Consider the following 17,377-nt stretch of genomic DNA (forward strand, 5'->3'; position numbering starts at 1 on the left):
CAAGATTATGACCCAAACCAAAATCGAGTTGACACTTAAATCAACCAAGCCAGGCACCTTGACTTCGTTTACTTTTTTGATAAAACATCTATGAAATGCCCAGCACGAATAACCATAATTTGTCTGTCAATGGTTCTTTCAAGTAAAAATGATGTTTGTTCAAAGAAAGACAGCAATTATTTCACAACTGAGTCATGCAAGTGCTTCTCCTCCGGACAGCCATCACACTTGATATGCACCAGAAGTGCTTCATATGCCCTCTCATTTACTATACTTATATACTAAAGATGTACTCAAGGGTGGAGATTTAACAGAACTAACAATTTTTATTGCTTCATCAAGAACATTCTTAAGTAAAACGAGCTTTTTTTTTTTTAAATTATGAGTATGTGGCAGTAAATACAATGATTACTAATAAAGACCATTGCTGCTGCCGCCTTGATTAAGGCCAAGATGCCAGCAGTTTCACCCTCCATTGCTTTGGTGTCATCAGTGCAAACATCAAAACAATGAAAAAGTCAAATTTTGCCTTGGTGTTACTACAGAAATAGTTTCAACCCTGTGGAGCAGCTGAAAGGATCTCAAAGACCTCCAGGGGTCTGTGGATCACACTACGAAAGCCGCTGGTACAAACTACTATTTCATTCGGCATTATCTCCTATATGAATATTTACGTTAGAGAATTTGCCACATATATTTCTATGTTATCCAACAGCCAACCATAGTAAATACATTCTAATTGATGATGCAAGGTTCCTATACCAAGAGAAATCATGTGAAAAGGGCTCCGAAAGATTTTCACAACTGAGTTGAGGTGCTTGCTCTGCCACTGGTTAACTATCTATGTAACCTTGGGTAAGTCACTTCTCTGAGCAACACTAGGTAAGAGCTGGTCTAGCTCAGGGATTCTTACCTCAGGGGTAGCACATGGATGAAGATCAGATTCACTAAATATGATGAACAGTGTGACTAATGGGAATATGTTTCATATCTGAAAACTCTCCAGGCAGAAAAAAGAACCACTAACCTAGCAGTATGAAAGCCCCCATCTTTGCCCTTCCAATTTACTCTCCACAGAGATTCTAGAGTCATTTTTTGTGTAAATTTGATTGTGTCACCACCCTGCTTAAAATCCTTTAACCTCTTGTATGTAGTTGCTCTTGGAATAAAATGCAAGTGTGTCCAAAATGGTCTATAAAGCCCTGCATGGTTTGGCACCCACCTACTTCAGCAAATTTGTCTCATGCTGCTCTACGTCAGTGATGCTGGTATCTTTCAGTTTCCACAACAGGCATTTCCGAAAATGGTATCTTTTCCTCTCTGACTACCAAAAACCGTTCAACTTTCATATCTCAGCTTAAACATTACGTCCTCAGAGAAGTACTTACTGACTCTCCAGTCTACCTCAGGTCTTCCTTATATATTGCTCCTTCATAGCAGTTTACATACTTTTAATTATTCAGTCAATTATTTACTTTTGTTTGCTTAATTATTATGTAAGTATTTTCACTATATTATAAATTCTACAAGAGCAAGAATTACTTATCCAAGGTCTTGCTGAGGCAGAGCACACAGTAGGTTATCAATAAATGTTTGCTGGTTAGTAGACAAAAGAGTTTTGCAACAAGAACAGAATGGAATTAAAAATGTTAAAAGCTGTGTACCGACAAAGGATATATTTTTCTGTGGAAAAAATTAATTACATAAGGGGTTATGAAAAATAATTATAATCTTCAGCCTATTTGGGACACAGAAGTAAGACTGTCTAAAGAACAGTAACAACAACCATAGTTATGTGGTATAAACCAGAAGCTGCCCTACCTCTGCCCTATTCTAATAGAGAGATAAAGGTCCGTAACAAATTTTTGTTGGAATATTATCAGTGAACCTCGTTTCCTCCAAGACACAGCTATTGACTGATATTCCAAGACTTAAGTGACCATATGAAGTGACATTAAACAAGTCAGTGCTAGTTGTATTTGTTGATAGGTTTGTACAGCTTTCCAAAAATGTCATGTCTTATTCTAATTAATAGAATCCAGCTCATTAAGGTTTATAACTAGTAATTTATGAGCTCTTTCTATTTTATAGTCTATCTTATTACTATTATAATAATGGAAAAGTATTATCAAGAGAAGAGTACATTATTTCTACTTGGAGTACTTCTTAAAAAACAGCAATAAAAGTTAACATTTCTAAATGAGATTCTAGAAGGATTATCACAAGAAAGGATAGTATGTAAGACAAATACTTTTACAACATCATGTAAACTTACAAGATTTAGAAAGAGGCAACTGAAAAGAGCAAATCATTATTCAAACTTCCTTGCAAAGTTCCTGTTAACCTGCCACTCTAATTTCATGAACTCTGTCAAAAGGAAACTGAAAAGATGAGGTGACAATTTTTTCAAAGCTGGAAATGGATTCAACAGGCTTATCTGGCATTACAGCAAAGATTCAGAAACAGCATACATATAAATTTGCTATGTAGTTACAGAAACTTATTTTGGAAATGGAAAAGATAATTTAAAAAAGAAAAATCACTTATTATAGCCAAGTCGTTCAGGAAATGTTGTAGAGTTAAAACAAAGAAACATTTTAAGTTTAATTATGAGTTTTAACAATTGCAAAATCTACAATAGGGAAACACCTTTAATCCCATTCCTACAACTACATTCAATTAATCAATTTTCACAGGAATAACCTTCTTCATTTACAACTATTCTATAAATGGCCAACAACACCACTACACACAAGAGTACTGGTATACTAGTCATACCTACAAATTCATTTAGTCATACATGGAATGGATTGACCTAGAAATCCCCAGAATAAATTCAAACTACTCTCTATCACATGCTTGGTTAATCTAGGGATGCCAGGAAATAAGCAGAGCCTTCAATATTGTAGACATCCGCATTATTCTTTAAGAATAAATACATAAATGAATGAATAAATATCTTAAAAACTGAATTGATGTAAAGGAGATGGTACTGATGAAATTAATGGTGGTTTCATATGGACTTCAAGATAAAGAAAGAAAATACTAAAGAGCATCCTCCACAGTTTATAAATCCTACATGATTATTTAGTACTGATGTTCTTATAGCCAAAATAAGTTACTACTTAACAACTGGGAAAAGTGTACAACTGAAATATAACAAACTTGGACTTAAACTTTCCTCCAATATTTTTGAAGGTGTGAACATTTTATCCTGGTTAAATATGACAGTATAGTACACCTGAGCAACATTTTGTATAAAAGTTACATAAACTAAAAAAAATAAAAAATAAAAAAATAAAAGTTACATAAACTTACATCAAGGATAATGTGACATTAAATTTTTTGTATAATTCCTAGAGACAGGATGTGAAGTTTTATACTATAAACATATGCTAAAAAACATACCTAAGGAAGTTGAAGGTACCAGGAAAATTATAAATCAAAGGCTATTCAAGCATAACAGAAGCTTGAAACTTAAAATGCACACAAAATTAAAATGGTTAATTATAAATAACTCTTGCCTATTCAGTAAATTTAACTTCTCTAGTAATATTTTGTTAGTTTATTAGCTTATTTTGTGTTACAGAATATAAATGACGTCATATCTCAATTTTTTAAAAAAGGATATAAATGATTGATAATTCTACATCCATGATATTTATAACACTAAAAGATTGTTCTAGTTTTTTGAGATATTACAGATTAAGTTATTAGTGGGCCAAATTATGGCACCACCAAACATAATTCATCTCTAAAGTCAAGCATGAAAATTCCCCTCTGCCTCTAGTGCTTATTACTTTAGGCAAGCACCCAATTACTTTAAATCACCACAGAACCAAAATAGTGTAGAATTACAGTAGAATTACAATTTTTAAATTTCTAGGCTTTTTTTTTGATGTAGTATTTTCAAATTACTTCAAAATATCTGATTATATAAAAGCCCCATTTTATGCTTTCAGCAACCTCTCAAGTAAAACTAGTTCTAGAGCTCCAAATACAGGATGGTTCTCAATAATTGTCAATTTCATTTTCCAAATGAAATATGTTTCCTAGATTTTTAGTGTTAAAAGTATTATGTTGCACAACAGAGACTGAGAACACTAACATCTTTACACTTTTATTAAAAGAGATTACACACAAAAACAAACAAAAGCCAACTTAAGTCTCCTGTGTAACAAATTAACCACATAAAAATTAAAAATTCTTTCTATATTTAATCAAACATTATAAACACAAACAATAACTTCAAAGACTCTATGGCTGAAGTAAAACACAGCAACTTAAAATTGCAACAATCACACATTAATCTGAATGGCGATCTTTAGAGGACAACCACAACCGTAAGGCCTAATTCTAAATTCTAAACTTGAACTTTTAAAGAATTTGTCCTGGTAGCTCTGCAATGGGTTGTTATTATTATTACTTTAAAATCTTACAGACTTTTCACCTACTATGTGTTTCTCAATATAACAGAAATAAAATAGGGCTGATTAAACACAAACTATTTAAGAGGAACTTCTACAAACCAAATGAATTTATGACAAAATTAAAAGAAGATGTACATATTTTTTCCATCTAAGCCTACAGAGAAAGTTTGTCAATAGAAACTAAATCATACACCAAGATGTGAACATCTTAATTATAACAGTAATTTGAGAATAGATTCTCATACTCTCAGAACTCATGAAGACAAAGAGTTTCAGAAAATGAATAAATGTCTCTCTGTGTCTCATGAATAAAAAAAAAGAAAGCGAATAAATTTTGCTGTTTATCATAAGCATATTTCACCCTTATCAGCAAGTTTGAATGGTAATATTTTCATGATTTAGGCTCTGATGCTAAATCCTAATTAATTTTTCATCAGTTATCTGTTTCATGCAAAATTTCTGTTAAAAATGCTTTAAAATTACATAGACAAATTTTTCATTGCCCACATAATGAAAATAAAATCAATGTACAATTTTTTTAAATGCTGGTAGCTGTTGAAACGGTTTAAAAAGCATCCTTATGGTTTTAAAATGACAACCTATGAGAGTATATTAAAGAATAGATTTAGATTTTAAAAATCAAAGAATTAGATAAAAGCAACATAGGATATTGCAGAAATATGACCTAAACAGTGTGTTTCTTCTTTTTATTGAGGTATAATTGACAAATAACATTATATTAGTTTCAGATGTAAAACATAATGATTTGTTATTTGTATATATTGCAAAATGATCACCACAATAAGTCTAGTTAACACCTGAAAAATTATTCCCTCTTCTGCACAAATTCTAAAAAACTTGGACCACTCTACCTCAACCCCAGCCCACAGCTTACTGGAAACACAGAACTGAGAGAAACTAAGGTACTTGTACAGGCTGCCATACCAACAGCAGCAAGAAGCAACAATTAACAGAATGGGAAAACCAAAAAATGAAATTAACAGTCAAGAGCTCTAAAAGCTACAGATAGGCCTACATATGCCAAGACTCTGTGAGGCATTTTATTCCACAATGTAATAATGTATAATTACAAAGACGTTAAATTATATTTAAAATACTTACTACTAATATAGGAAGCTAATGTATTTTAAGTTTCCCCCAAAAAATAATAAAATAGAAAAAAATACTTGAGTTATAGAAAAGTTGACCTTCCTAGGATGCATTTATGTGAACCACCATTCCTTAGAGAATTTTATTATTATATTTACACATGCTATTGATTATAAAAATTAAGTGAAATCTGTCTAGCAGCCTTCTAGCCTATGAGATCCAACATGCCCTACACATGCTCTCAAAAGGGAGATTTCACCAAGATGTGAGAGAAACTAAGAAAAACTAAAGACTGAAAATCACAGTCTTCAATCCAATCCAAATGATTCCAAGGCTACTCTTACACATGAACACCCACTATACACAAGACTTTATACATTACATCTAGAGTACAATCTTATAAATCAAGTATTACCCCGTTTTATTGAAATTTGAGATTCAGTAGTAAATTACTACATCAAGTTCATGATAAGGAGTGGAGTACCCAAGTTGCTCTGGGTCTGAAAAGCGCCTGCTCTATTATGCCATCCCAAAACTTGCCAAAAATTTTAATTGATATAATTCATCTTTATAAGCTATAACCAAATAAAAAATAAATTTAAAATATTTATTATACTGAATTCTACCATGAAAGCATTAACTAGGGGCAATTTTCATTTCTCAAAGTATACTCCTGGAAACACCATACTCCCACAGCGTAACAGGTATTGCTGGCAGTCGCAGAAAGATGGGAGTTGTATCAATACATCTTCAAAATGCTGGTTTCCTTTTTTATTATAGTTCTCAGGATCTTTAACATACTTAGTCTTTGGCACTGTGACTCTACAAATAGGGGATTAAGGAATCCTTTCTCCATGGACACTCCACAGGTACTACCATTCCCAAAAACACACTTAAGAAATCCTGCTACATATGATTCAATGAAGACAATCTTAAATACCAGGTTTTCAGAATCTAAGTCAGCACTGATATGTCGAAACTTAAAACAGACTGAAAAACTATCCAAGAAAAATCTTGGTCAAAGTAGAAATGCAACTAACTATAATTCTCATGACTCCACCTTATATTCAATTTATAGAGACAAAAAAGGTAGGAGTGGTATAGATGTGTAGGAGTATTGACAATACTGACTCCATCTTTGGCCCTACATGTCCCATGACTCTAGGAAGTTAACATATGCCCTAGCTGGAATGCTGGAAGCTTGTTCTGATCTTCCCTAAAGCTGTTTCGATAACGAGTAGAGATAACATATTTTCTTCCCCTCCCTTCCCTCTGGCACACAAATGGCACCACTCTAGATAACTACCCTTTGACTTCACCACAATACTGTAAAATATGTGGATTAAGGTACAGGCTTTGCAGAGAATAGCTGTATAGCAACTGGATCGCCATCCGCCTTGATCCCCCCTGTCAGTAAGTTACCCTAAATAAATCTCCATGTAAATGATATGAAGTGGCTTGCTTTGTTTCTCAGTCTCAAACTGCCTTCTCAGTCTGGAGGACACTTTACTGTCCTTCCTCCACCTTCTAACAAGACAATATCCAAATAAGCCAATATTAAGAAGATCCTTCCTACTTTTATTTGAAAAGCTTTAAAGCTACAAACAAGTTAAAAGAGCAGTACAATAAAGACCATATATCTTTTCCAATGGACACCATATACCATAACATTTTGTCACATCTGTATTCTCAATCTCTCACTTTCTATATATATATATCCACATATACATATATACACACATACCACACACATGTGCATGCTTTATTTTTGCTGCACCATTTTAAAGTAAGTTGCATTACCACATGATACTTCACATTTAAATTCACCAGCTGGTATCTAAGAACAAAGACATTCTTCTATATAATCTGATTCTACATAACATGATTCAATATCATTTATATCAGTTAACAACTGATACATAACAAAACACTTCCAAAATTTAACGGCTTAAAACAATAGGCATATGTTATTGCTTATGAGTCTACCAGTCAGGTGGGTGGTTCTGTCCTAGCTGGATGGCTCTGTCCTAGCTGGGTTAACTCATTTCTCTGTGATCAGTTTTGCTAATCTACATTACAGTCTCTCACAAATTTGGGAATTGGCGGACTATAAACTAGGATGACCTCAAATGGGAAAACTGAATTCTCCTCCAAGTCTCTTGCTCTCTAGTAGATTAGCCAGAGCTTGATCAGACAGCAATGTCATGGTTCCAAGAAAGTAGAAGCACATAAGAATTCTTAAGAAGCCTATGCTCATAAATGGCACACCACCATTTCTGCCACCTTCTGTTGGCCAGCCTGTATTCATGAGGTGGGGAAACAGACTCCATCTCTTAGTAGGAGTAGCCCCAAAGTCACATTGCAAAAAGCATGGGTACAAGAAAGATGAAGAGGGATCCCTGGGTGGCGCAGCGGTTTGGCGCCTGCCTTTGGCCCAGGGCGCGATCCTGGAGATCCGGGATCGAATCCCACATCGGGCTCCTGGTGCATGGAGCCTGCTTCTCCCTCTGCCTGTGTCTCTGCCTCTCTCTCTCTCTCTCTCTCTGTGACTATCATAAATAAATAAAAAAATTAAAAAAAAAAAAAATTAAAAAAAAAAAAGAAAGATGAAGAACTGTGGCCATTTTTGCAATCTGTCATATCTAATATCCAAATTTCCCAAATTATCTCTGAAACTGTCTCTTTATTGTTTTTGTTTTGGTGATTCCTTTCTTTCCTCCCTCTCTCCCCCACCCCTTCCCTCCTTTTGTTTCCTCCTTCAGAAGAAATAAGAAGATCCAACCAAGGTTCATAAATTATGTGGTTTCTAAGCTTGTCATGAATCTTTTTTTTTTTTTTTTAAGATTTAATTCATTTATTTGAGAGAGAGAGAGCAGAGGAAAGGCAGAGGGAGAGAGAGGCGGCCAAGCAGACTCTGTGCTAAGCTTGAAGCCCAATGCAGGGCTCACCCCACAACCCCAAAACCACAACCTGAGCTGAAATCAAGAGTTGAACACTCAACCAACTGAGTCACCCAGGTGCCCCGCCATCAATTCTTTAATTTAGAGCAGCCCCTTAACTTTATTTCTTTCATAATATTCACATTTCATAATAGTTGCTCTAAAGAAAACTAAATGGACTAGATTTTAATGTCTCTAAATACTCATTTCACATTGTATAAAATAAACCCTAAATATGAAATTACGTCTTTTGCTTATAGAAAAAAAATCCCCTAATCATGGATCACTGTATATTCTGCATGTTCTATATGTAATATCCTTGAGGGCCCAAATTAAGATTTTCCTATATTATTCTCTATCTCCTCTCTCATCACTTCCCTACTTTTCCACAAAAGGAATTTATACTAATACAGTAACCCTGCACCCCCTTATCTGTGGTTTCACTTTCCATGGTTTCGGTTACTCAGGGTCAACCTGATCTGAGAGCAAATGAGCCTTCTTCTAACATATCATCAGAAGATAAATAGTAGCCTAACACACTGCAGCACAAAGCCTACGTCATTCACCTCATATCATAACACATAGGCATTTTATCATCTTACATCATCACAAGAAGAAAGGTGAGTACACTACAGTAATATATTTTGACAGAGAGAGAGACCACATTCACAATACTTCTGTTACAGGAAAACTGTTCTATTTTATTGTTTGTTACGGTCATTAACTTCTTACTGTGCCTCATTTATAAATTAAACTTCCCCATAGGTAAGTATGTACAGGAAAAAAAATAGTACATAGAGGGTTTGCTACTATCCATGGTTTCAGGCATTCACTGTGGGTCTTGGAATATATTCCCCATGGATTAAGGTGGGACTATTAAACACATATTTGAACTGGGGTATAAAGCTTTCCCTGATTCTTGGAAGCAAGTAGTGTTAGCAACTCTTCCTGTATGCTCCCTACCTACCTGAGGCGCTGCTGGTGAACGTTTTTTTTTTTTTTTGGTGAACGTTTTTAATACCACATGAGGAGCGTGACTTTCCCCAGACCACCGCACCCTGGAATAAAAATTGGTCTCATTCCGATTTTTTGTTTGTTTGTTTAAGTCTCTAGTTCTTAATTCTGCCAGCTATTACAGGAGTCTAACCCTCAAAGCCTTATTCAGTACTTGGGAGCCATTTTTCACAAGTGCTTCAAATGGGTCCTAATGGCTATTTTGTGACATCTACACATCTACACAGTTCCCCCTCTTTAACTCCAGCCTAAAACTCACTTTCTCTGCACCCTTTTTTTTTTTTTGTAATTACCATGGGCCCTACCGCTGTCTGTTTATTCTTCCATATGTCTTCCCTCTCAACTGTGATGTGGAAGGAGAAATTATGTTATAAAGTTTTGTCATTTCCCAGTGTTCTTATCTAACACTGTCTATTTTGCTGCAGCAATTCACTGCTAAATGTTTGTCTGTGCATGTCATTATTTTCCTGCTTTTTCCTCGTCATTAACAGCATGTAGAGGCAGATGTAGTCACAATAGACATCAACAAATTCCTCTGAGACACAAATTCTTGAGTAAGCAATAGAAAACCCTCCAGATATATACTGGAAGCATCTGATTCACTCACCAGTTATCTATTGGCAGAGCCTGTGCTGAGATGGAACTTGCTTTGTACAAATTCTGCACCAAGGACTCAGGTTAAAGTAGAGTATCACTTATACTCTCACTCTGTGTACTATATATTATAAAGTGACTCCATATCAGATCATATAGATTCACAAGTAGAATTGACTTCCACTGAATAAGTAAGCACTTTATCTTCATTACCATCTGGTTTTCATTAACATTTACTTCCAAGAATGATGTAGTAAGCTCTGCCTTATTATCTATGCTTCATTCTGGTAAACTTGGAAAACCCAGGAAGATTTCCATATTACTCTCTTCCTTCATTTCATTCCTATATTGGCCTGATCCTAGGTTTGTGTTTCATACGGATACTCATAATATCAAAAGGTTAAGGCACTAGCATTTTTCAACTCACACTAAAAGGAAATACCATAATTTAACTGGGCATACATGAGGCCAGAATAAAATAGTGAGTGACACCTTCACCTCCAGTGGAAAAGTTCCTTACAAATGCTATCTGGTTCTTCATTCCTACTGTATCTAAACTCATTCATAATATGTGTGACTTACATGGATGGCTGGTACTGACTTGGCCAGGACTCCCACTCTACTCCTACAATGCCAACAACTATAGCCTGACAAACACGTGTTAGTTAACACTAAATATAATATTATGATAACACAGGAGATGCTGAGATTCATAACTTTCATCCAGAAGCCATTTACATCATGATCATATTATCCATAATACATATTTTCCAATTGCCCAAAATGAGGGGAAGGAGGGAGAGATAGGAGGAGACTGGGGAAGAAGAGAATATTACTATTATGAGCTTGATAAGGTCTGATGAAATGATCCTAATTTAAGTTCTAAATAATCTCTAAAAAAATCTCCAAGAGAATAAAGAGTTTACATGACGTACAGTGGATGTGTACCTCTCTGTCATGCTCACCAACGAAGAAGACTGAGATAAAGCAATGAAAACCAGAATGCCCCTCTGAACTATGAGACACACAAAAATAAAGGCAGATCCTGCCCAAAGGCACTAAGTGAACTAATCTCTGGACCATGGGAATATTTCTTAATCCAGGATGAACTTCATAGTATCAGACCTAAGAATTCTGATGATGCCTGATCAGATGTTAGTTGCTCCTAATAATTCATGTAGTTTTCCTGTGTTGGAAAGTAACCAATGTACCATGGTTATTCTTTTTTCCCCTAAAACCCATTCAAAATATCTTATAATAGTGTTACAATGTAAAGTATTGTTTTGATAATTACACCAAAGTATAATCAAAAGTATCAGAGTGCATCGGTGGCTCAATCAGTTAAGCGTCTGTCTTCAGCTTAGATCAAGATCCCGGAGTCCTGGGACTGAACCCTGCACTAGGTTCTGTGCTCAATGGGGAGTCCGCTTCTCCTTCTGACTCCCCCACCCCTCACTCTCTCACTCTCTCACATAAATAAAATCTTTTTTTTTAAGTATCAATTTTACTTTGTTTATCCTGTTAATCCAGAGTTTGTCCAATAATAAAATTAAAATCTTTTTACTGTAATATCTTATGGTAAAAACAAAAACCCAAATACAAAAAACATGATTCTTGATCCTAATTGTCTATTTTAAACAATGGAAACTTTGGATTCATAAAATAAGATAAAAATAGAGAAGGAGACAAATCATAAGAGACTCTCAACAATAGGGAACAAACTGGGGGTTCCTGGAGAGGAGGTAGGCGAGAGGGTCGGGTAACTGGGTGATGTAATGAGCACTGGGTGTTGTTAAATGGAAATGATGAATCACTAAATTCTACCCCTGAAACTAATAATATGCTGCATGTTAACAAAACTGAATTTAAATTAAAATTTTTAAAGAAAAAACTTAGTTTTAAAAAGCCAACTATAATAACAATATCGTATCCCCAAATTAACAATTCCTTAATATCATCAAGTAACCAATCATTAAATGAGTGAATTCTTACATTTCTCTGAAAAAAAAGATAATATACATATTATCCCTATCCCAATAGAGTAGATAGTTGTTTGTAAATATTTATATTTTAATTAAAGGCACATTCTTAGTTTTACAGAGAAAGACTTCCAAGTACATTTTATTCAAACTGATCTATATCAAGTTATATTTGTGGGTCTCTAGATTATATTCTTTTTTTTTTTTTTTTTTTTAGATCATATTCTTATACTCTTTTAATTCTCTTCCCACCTCCTATGTTCACATATCCAGGTCCACATACTTTTCCTTTAAGGGAGAACTCAGTCTAGGGACAATATTAGTACACTTAACCTAACATCACAGATATTTTCCTGAAACTTTTTATCAAAGCATTTTCTTCTAAACTGCTCCTGCTAACTTATAATATTTCTTCTAAATTTGTTAAATAATTATTTAATTAAAAAGTAAATAAATTCAAGAAATCACATGATATTTGTCTTTCTCTGACTTACTTTGCTTAGCATTATTTTCTCTAGGTACATGCATGTCATTGCAAATGGCAAGATTTCATTCTTTTTGGATTGTTTTCATAATTTGGCTATTATAAATAATGTTGCTATAAACATAGGGTTAAATATATTCCTTTGAATTAGTGTTTTTGTGTTTTGGGATAAATACTCAGTAGTACAATTACTGGATCACAGAACAGTTCCCCCATTTTTAAGTTTTCGAGGAACCTCCTACTGCTTTCCACAGTGGCAGCACTAGTGCACTCCTACCAACAGTGCACAGGGGTTCCTTTTCCTTCACATCCTTCCCAACACTTGTTCCTAGTGTTGTTGATTCTAGTCATTCTGACAGGTGTATGGTGGTATTTGTGTGGATTTTTTCTTTTTTCTTTTTTTAAAGATTTTATATATTTATTCAGAGGGAGAATGTGTGTGTGTGTGTGTGTGTGTGTCCATGTGCGTATGGAGAGGGGGAGAGAGAGAGAGAGAATCTCAAGCAGACTCTGCTCTGAGCACAATGCAGAGCTTAATTTCATGACACTGACATCATGACCTGAGCCAAAATCAAGAGTTGGATGCTCAACTGACTGAGCCATCCAGGTGCCCCACAGTGTGATTTTTATTTGCATTTCTCTAATAAGTGATGTTGAGCATCTTTTCATTTGTCTGTTGGCCATCTGGATGTATTCTTTGGAGAAACATCTGCTCATGACTTATGCCTATTTTGTAACTGGATTATTTGGTTTTTCGGTGTTAAGTTATATAAATTTTTAATCTATTTTAGATATTAACCCTTTATTGGATAAGTCATTTGCAAATATCTTCTCCCAATCAGAAGGTTGTCTTTTAGTTTTGTTTATTGTTTCCTTCACTGTGCAGAAGGTTTGTATCTTAACGTAGTTCCAATCATTTATTTTTGCTTTTATTTCCCTTGTCTCAGGAGCTACACCTAGAAAAATGCTGCTAGAGCCAATGCCAGAAACATTTCTGCCTGTGTTCTCTTTTAGGATTTTTATGGTTTTAGGATTCACATTTAAGTCTTTAATTCATTTTGAATTTATTTTTATGTATGGTGTAAGAAAGTGGTCTAGTTTCATTCTTCTATATATTGCTGTTCATTTTTCCCAATATCACTTGTTGAACAGACTTTTTCCCATTGGATATTCCTTCCTGCTTTGTGAAGATCAATTGACCATATAACTGTGGGTTTATTCTTCAGTCTTCTATTCTGTTCCATTGATCTATGTGTCTATTTTTGTGCCAGTGCCATACTGTTTTGATGACTACAGCTTTATAACACAACTTGAAGTCTAGAATTGTGATGCCTCCAGCTTTGCTTTTCTTTTCCAAGACTGTTTTGGCTATTCACCGTCTTTTGTGGTTCTGTATCAGTTTTAGAGTTGCTTTAGTTCTGTGAAAAACATTGTTACTATTTTGATAGAGATTGCTCTATCAATCTCTATCCATTGCTATGATAGAAACTGCTCCAGGAAGTCTTCACATTTTAATATTTGTTTTCCAATCCATGAGCATGGAATGTCTTCCCATTTGTTTGTGTCATCTTCAATTTCTCTCAACAATGTTTTACAGTTTTAAAGAATAGGGCAGGGCACCTGCCTGGCTCAGCTGGTGGAGTATGTGACTCTTGATCACAGTGTAGTGAGCTAGAGCCCTACACTGAGTTACTTAAAAATAAAATCTTTAAAAAAAGAAAAAAAAAGAATATAGGCATTCATCTTTTTAGTTACATTTATTCCTAGATATTTCATTATTTTTGGTATAATTATAAATGGGATTGCTTTCTTAATTCCTCATTCTGTTGCTTCGTTTTTAGTGTAGAGAAATGCATCAGATGTACACTGATTTTGCATCCTGTGACCTTACTGAATTCATTTATCAGTTCTGGAAGTTTTTTGGTGGAGTCTTTAGGGTTTTCTACATATAGTATCATGTCATCTGCAAATAGTGACAGTTTTACTTCTGCCTTAACCAGTGTGGATACCTTTTATTTCTTTTTGTTTGATTACTATGGTTGGACTTCCAGTACTATGTTGAATAAAAGTGATAAGAGTGGACTTCCTTATCTTGTTCCTAACCTTATAGTGAAAGCTCTCAGTTTTTTAATATGATGCTCATTCTTCATTCATGGCTTCTATTATGTCAAGATAACTGGAAAATTTTAATGCTCTGTGAAGTGGGCATTCCTTTGATTTTGATTTTCAATAATACTATGGGGCAGACTTAGGACTCTAATGACTGGCCTTATAATTACATTAAAACCATAATCCTTATACTTTTGAATACAACACCTTATATGATCTAGTCTCTGCCTTCCTCTCCAAATTCACTTCCTGTCATTCCTACCTTTTCTATGTCAACAAAACCAGACTTTCTGCCCCTCCAATATGCTCCAATACATTCCCTTCCTAAGATCTTGAATTATGCTATCATTTTGGCCTGGAAGGCTCTCTCTACTGTGGTTGCCTGCAGCGCATGGTGTAATTCTCAAATAAAAGGTCACCTTCTGGGGTGTCTGGGTGGCTCAGTTGGTTGAGCATCTCCCTGTGGCTCAGGTCATGACCCTCAGGGTCCTGGGATTCAGTCCTGCATAGGTTTCCCTGCTCAGTGGGAATCTGCTTCTCCCTCCACTCTTGCACCCACTTGTGCTTGCTCTCTCTCAAATAAATAATCTTTAAATACAGATTAAATAATATTTAAATAAAGACTAAATAATCTTTAAATAAAGACCTCCTTGGGCACCTGGGTGGCTCAGTCAGTTAAGTGTCCACCTTCAGCTCAGGTCATAATCTCAGGCTCCCTGCTCAACAGGGCATCTACTTCTTCTCCCTCTCCTTCTCCTCTCCACTGTGATCTCTCTCTCATGTGCATTCTCCCTCAAATAAATAAATAAAATCTTAAAAATAAAAAAATAAGTTAATTGATTAAATAAAATGTAACTTCCTTGGAGGCTTTCTCTGACTACACAGAGTAGACATTTCTACTTTCTCTCTACCCTTTTGCTTTATTTTGTCACTATTCTCATTATTTATTACTATATAAAACTGTATTAATTTATTACTGCATCTGTACCTTGTCTGTCTCAACGCACTCACCTCCATTGACATGTAAGCATTATGAAGGCGGAGACTTAGATCATATACAGGAGTACCTGGTACACAGTGAGCACACTGTATTTGTTGGTTGAACTAGGTGTCTGAGCTGATGTCCCACAGCTTAGCCCATTACTATTTACTATCCTCAAAGTCAAAGGCCAATAGAAAGCCACAGGCAGAGGTAGAAGCAGGCTCCATGCAGAGAGCCCGACACAGGACTCGATCCCGGGTCTCCAGGGTCACACCCTGGGCTGAAGGCGGTGCTAAACCACTGAGCCACCCAGGTTGCTCAGAGACAGCACACTATTTAGCCTGATCATTAATAGTTTGGAGAACAAAAGTTTCTTTTTTTCCCAATTTCTTTCTTTAGCTGAAGTTTTTAACCAAAATTGTCTGACTCCTCTGTTTTTTACAGTTATTTTCTTTCAACACTTTTAACTATTTATTTTATTTTATTATGCTGTATAAAGTCTCTAAATCTACACTGCATAAAGGCTTTAAATAGTTATGGGCATCTTTGTCTTGTTTTGTTTTGTTTTTATTTGAATGCAAATAGCTCCAGTTCTCCAGTATATAATACAATACTTACTTTAACTTTTGGTAATTAATTTCTAACAAGTTTCGATAATTTCTTCCCACTCCTTTTTTAAGATCTTATTTATTTATTCATGAGAGACAGAGAGAGAAGCAGAGACATAGGCAAAAAGAGAAGCAGGCTCCCTGCAGTGAGCCCAATGTGGAACTTGATCCCAGGACCCCAGGATCATTACCTGAGCCAAAGGCAGACATTAAACCACTGAGCAACCCAGGTACCCCTCTTCCTATTCCTATTTCACTTAGAACTTCTACTGGGAAAGACTACTAAATTTTATCAAATATCAATGTTATCATATAATATAATATCATGTGATTATAACTTTTCACTTGTTAAATAATGAATTATATTGAAAATTTCTTGATGGTAAAATTTCCTAATTATAAAATATCCTTGCATTCCTAGAATAAACCTTACTTGATCATAGGATACTATTAATTTAGATTACCTGCTAAATTTAAGTCCTTAAGAAATCAGATACTTGATTTGCTGATTAATGAATGTCACTTTAAACATGAAAATGAATGTTACATTAAGTACTTGGAAAGATAGTAAAACAAAGATAAAAAAGAAATTAAAGCTGCATAGTTCTATTTACCAATATTTTAATCAAATTGTATTATCTTGCTCCAGTTATATTCAGTATAGATTCCCAAATTTTAGTTCCCTGTAGATCAAATTAATTTTTAAATTGTGCTGTGGAAAGAAATTACGTCTTTTGTCTGTTATCCTAAAGATCAATTCCAGAAAACATAAACTATCCAGGAATGTGAACAGGAATTTTGAAGGCAAATTACAAATATCAGAAAGTAAAAAGATGAGACAAATAACCTAAAAACAACAGTTTTTTACCTAAAATATTGTGTTTCACCTGAACAATACCAACCATATTTTGTAATTTATAATACTACAAATAGTGCATTCTTATGAACTACTATGAATACTAATCACCTGAACAACACCAACCATATTTTGTAATTTATAATACTACAAATATGTATGAACTACTATGAATACTAAAAATTAATCATACAATATAACAATATTGTGTTGCTACAAAGCTGCTCAAATATTCCTTGTAATATTCTTGAGTCCTAGGCAAATAGATATAA

General features: G+C 34.6%; 1 protein-coding gene across 3 annotated transcripts in view; it reads right to left on the reverse strand.

Moving 5' to 3' along the window:
• The window catches only part of WDR70 (WD repeat domain 70), a 309,184-nt gene that overhangs the window by 166,139 nt on the left and 125,668 nt on the right, over positions 1-17,377 (reverse strand). The gene's annotated exons all lie outside the window — the stretch shown is intronic.

The sequence above is a fragment of the Canis aureus genome, chromosome 4, assembly GCF_053574225.1.
Source record: "Canis aureus isolate CA01 chromosome 4, VMU_Caureus_v.1.0, whole genome shotgun sequence".
Lineage (NCBI taxonomy): Eukaryota > Metazoa > Chordata > Mammalia > Carnivora > Canidae > Canis > Canis aureus.